A 5064-nucleotide genomic window follows, 5' to 3' on the forward strand; every position below is an offset into this window, starting at 1 on the left:
TGTAACTTATTCATCATAGCTACATAAATATTATTTACTCTTGAACCATCATCCACAATGACACTTGAAACCTTTTGCTTTTTTATTCTTACTGTAATCTCTAGGACTTGGTCATCTACCATTGGAGTATCGATGATGGGAATAGTAGCCAGTGAATCCACAGTCTCGACAGTGGGTGCTTCAGTTTGAAGTTGTTGTAGTAGAAAATCCTTGCAATAAGGTGCAATCTTGAGTAACTCCACTATAATGAGACTAACCTTCATTCGTTGGAACTTTTTTCATTTCAAGACTGAGTCCCCTTAAGAACTCAAGGCTTCTTAAGACTGACTTCTCGAGGTCTTTGCCAAGTTGTCTACTAGTGGAACCTTACTCAGATCAAGAGGGCTTTCCCTTCAAATCTTGAGTAATTCAAGGGGCAATCTGCTTCTGTGCCTTCCAATTGAGATCACTCATGGGAGAGGCAGATTCTTCTTTATCAATGACATACCATTGCAAGCGAATCACTACATTGGCATCAACTAAACTTGGAAGCTCGACTAAAATTGCCTGGCATCCTGAGTCTACCTCTTGGCTTTCTCTATTACTTTGAAGCAACTTCAAATGATCCTACCACAAAGGGCATCTAGCCTTCGTGTGTTTGCCATTACAGTATTAACAATGAATCTATGAAGGTTCTTGATTCTTTTCCTTTCCATTTTTGCTCGGGTTTTGGTGGTTGTGCTTCCTTGTTTTTTGACTTCGACTCAAAATGATGCACTTCTAGCATCTTCTTCTTAGCATACCAGCAAGTAGACTCATCATGCCCATCTTTGGAAAAAATTCCACAAAGTTATGTTCTCTAGTCACCTTCTATATGTCCCTTCTTAGAGGACTTACTACACCATTTCTCTTCTTGCCTCGGTTTTTCTTAGTAACCCATTTCCTTCAAGGCATTTTTCATAGTAGGCTTTACCTTGTCATGCTTAGCATCGCCATCATCACTTGCTTCCATCTTCTTTTTGAGCTTCTTCTTGGAGGGTGCACTCTTCTCTTATGCAACAGCTTGGCTCAATAAGCCTTCATACATCTTTTTTGGATTGACTGTTTTGGGGATTGGAGATCAATTTGGGTATAACCCTTAATCAACCAAGCTCGTAATGACTTATCTATTGAAGGTGTACTAAATTGATTAATCAAATCTCTTTGTTTGAGCACAAAACCTTGAATGGACTTGTATTCGTTCTACTTCAAGTCATTGAGTCTGGTGCAAACATCCTCCTTGTTGATCTCTTGTTAGGAGAATTTTAAGGAAAGCCTCAAACATTTGTTACCAATCCTTAAAGTAACCAATAGTAAATTGGTTAAACCAACACTGAGCTATCTTAGCCAACATGCATAGGAAGTACTTCATGTATTCCTCCTTTGTCACTTTGCCATTGCTATGGCAACCGAAACTCTACAAGTGGTTGTAAGTATCTTCTTCTTCCACAAGGACGAGGCTTTAGGAATCACTGTGAGGGACCAAGAGGCCAACTCTTTTTTGGTCCAGCCATATGTGCACGTGAAGTTGGAAGGTAAAACGTCTATGTGGCCACTGGGCTGCAGTCGGTGGAAAATGTCCTGCATGAGGATGAGGCCGTGGTCATTCGTGACCGAGAGCGAGCCTGTGCACTCGTGCCTATTGGTCGAGCGATCAATTCAGGTTTGGCATCAGTTTTTGAGCCGATTCTGGATTCCAGGCAGCCATGCAAATATTTTTCTGTTGGAGATGAAAGCATTGGAAAACGGACCGTGGATCCAATCAACACAAATCCGACACACATCAACGAAACCCACGCAGTTACTGCAGCCGAGCAACCGTGCGCCTGGCTATATGCTATAGTAACAAAAACCATCAATTCGCTCTTGCAAATGCCGCGTTAGCAGTTGTTGACGTCCAGAAACCAGAATCAATTAGATGATATATGATATATGTGGTTTGATTTGTGTCTGCCTGTGTATGGTTTGCAATCTAATCGAAATTCTGATAGAGAGCGGCGCAATAGAGCATGAGAAAGATTGTTTTTCAGCCCTTAATATTATTAAGAGCAATTAACTCCGTAAGAATCAATTTTACATTCTATCCCTTAAAATAAAAGAGAACCTCCAATCCCAATCGACATTTCTCAATTTCAATTGAGAAAAGCAAACTCCAAATGAGATTCTTAGCACAAGTGCTCAAAAAAACATTTGTCAAAGCCTTGAAGATTAAGGGTAATTCTAAAGCTTCACTCATATTAAAATTTCCCAAAAATCATCAAGATTTTAAAAAAAACACGTACATTACATCCCTTTAGATTAAAGGCAATTGAAATCTCTATTTCAACCATGACTCATGCACGTTGGGTATATAATAATCATATTATATATATATGTATTTTAACATTGACCTCACTCCTTGACTAGTGACTAGTGACTCCTATATATATATATATATATATATACACATATATATAAGAGTTATTAGTCACTAGGCAAGGAGTCTCTCTCTCTCTCTCTCTCTCTTGATTCCTTGACTAGTGACTGGTGACTCTGACACACACACACACACACACACATGGACTTGACTCCTTCACTTTGACTAATGACTTTTACTATGGCCCATGGGCCAGGGACTTTATTAAATTGATACACATATATAGTATATTTTATATAATGTCATATTCGAAGTCCATACTAGGAGTCAAGAGTAACTCTATCTCATGACTCAGAGTCAAGAGACAAAGTCAAGTTTCTGAGTGAAGGTATAGTACATAAAGTCATGACATTCATGGCCATAGAAAGAGTCACTTATATATATATATATATGCGTGTTTTGACATCGTCATTTTGACATGGTCCTTGACTTGACTTGCATGAATCATCACAATAAAGTAAGTCGACTAGCAACCTTTTAGGTAAGGACCTTCCTTCCACTTGCACCACCTCTTGGTGTATGATGCTCAAGTGGGAAAACTTGTACTTTAGCCACCTTTGGGCTGCTTGGGTACTCGTCCACTTTTCCACTGGCCCTTTGCAAACTCCACTAAGATATATTGTTGTAGAGGCGGCTTACTTTTGCTTAGAGATAAATGAGGGGGATCACGTGGCCTAGTGATTGATACAGAGGATGGCACATTAGAGAGAGATTAGAATTCATAGAGCTACATTCAAAATAAGGAGATGATGCACTAATAGGACACATAAATCCACACTATTTTTGGCTTAGCATGCATAACAATACTACAATGATGTAATAGAAGCACTTAGAATTAGTCAATGGAGGTCATTTATGGAGTGAGCCATATGCTTTATTACAACAAATAATTCCATTGGAGGAAACTAGATTTGTTCTCATAAAAAATAAAGCACTTGACATAGATGAAATGAAAGGCTTGGAAGCCTTTATTAAACATCCTAAAAGTATGATGCAAAATATCTTGAGTAGTCAAGTAAAAGTTTTGACATAATCAAGTCAATTGAGGCACTTGTCAAATCTTTAAAGAAATAGAAAATTTAATTGAGCATTGAATACTCAAAATCTTTTTGGCCAGATTGACCTGAGTCACTAGGATCCATATTGGACAGAACTATGGTGATGGATGTGGAAGAAGAAAAACAATGCCTTTCACCTCAAAAATATTATGGAAGAAGAAAAGAAATGCCTTTTGCCTAAAAAATATTGTGGCATCCACGTAGTACACATGTGCCTTCACAATGTATTAGTCAATCAAATGTTGTATAGATTTATACATCACCTATATGTTGAGTACAACAAACTCTTTCCATTTGTTCCTTCACAATATATTAGTCAATCAAATGGTGTATAGATCTATACACTACCTTTATGTTGAGTACAACATACTCTTTCCATATGTTGTCATATTCTCACTATCAAAGATGACCCACATAGTGTTACAAAAGAACTGAAGTTAGGAGCTTATTACATTATTATTGAGCAAAGGTCACCACTTATTACATTATTATTGAGTGGAGGTCACCATTTATAACTTTGGAGATTTTTTAGATTTATTCGGCCATATTGGTGTGAAGGCTACCCATTTTGTTGCAAATTTATCCATCATGATGTATTGAGTAGAGGCCACCACTTATAACTTTGGGGAATGTTTAGCTTTATTAGGCCATATTTATGTAGAAATTTAGTGCTCTAAAAAACCCAATCTTGGAGTTTACCAAGTGATATTGAGTAGAGTGAATATGTTCAAAAAAAAGTCCAAAGCAATAGAGTAAGAGAGAAAGTCCAAATTTTTTGAATGGTGTATGGATTTAGAATGAACTTGTGTTAGTCGCTTCGCCTCCGTGTGAATCTCAAGGAAAAATGGTTTGCCTTGGCTCAATTCTTGGTCGCTATTTAAGAGGATGATGTTCAAAATGCAGCTTTGGAGGCCCCGCTTTTTGTTGAGGAAGTTTTTTCAAGCAATTGGAGGTTTCCCCCCTTGCTATTATTGTGGTTTTTTGAGCAAGGATTGCAAACTTGGATGGTGCAAACTGAGAACTATATGAGACAATGTTATCTTCATCATCTACACCTTGTTGTCACCACTGCAGCTTGGAGGGGTGCTCATTCGAAACTCTAAATGTCCACAGTCGTACTTGGGCTACCCGTAGTGTGTCGTGTTTCTATTGTACCAACTCGATAATCCTATTTTTTAGCTTGATCTCATTAAGTTTGAGAAGATTGTTTCTTGTCTATAATCATCCCTCTTGTAGCTCGACCTTGTGCTCATTGTTGTGGAATACTATATCCACACTCATACTCGGGTTACCTGTAGTGTGTCATGTCATGTTTCTATTGTACCAACTCGATGATCCTATTTTGTAGCTTGATCTCATTAAGTTTGAGAAGATTGTTTCTTGTCTATAGTCGTCCCTCTTGCATCTCAACCTTGTGCTCATTGTGAAATAAAACTTGGGGCATCACCACCCAATGTTCCACAATGTACTATACTATTTTAGCACACTTCGCTTCTTCTTGGCTAAGTGTGTTCCATGCATTTTTCATTTAGTTGTGTCTGAGGGTCTTCAAATAGAACTAAAACAAGCCAT

The sequence above is a fragment of the Dipteris shenzhenensis genome, chromosome 15 (genome assembly GCF_047967505.1).
Source record: "Dipteris shenzhenensis isolate YYH24624 ecotype China chromosome 15, Dip_SZ_1.0, whole genome shotgun sequence".
NCBI classification, from domain to species: domain Eukaryota; kingdom Viridiplantae; phylum Streptophyta; class Polypodiopsida; order Gleicheniales; family Dipteridaceae; genus Dipteris; species Dipteris shenzhenensis.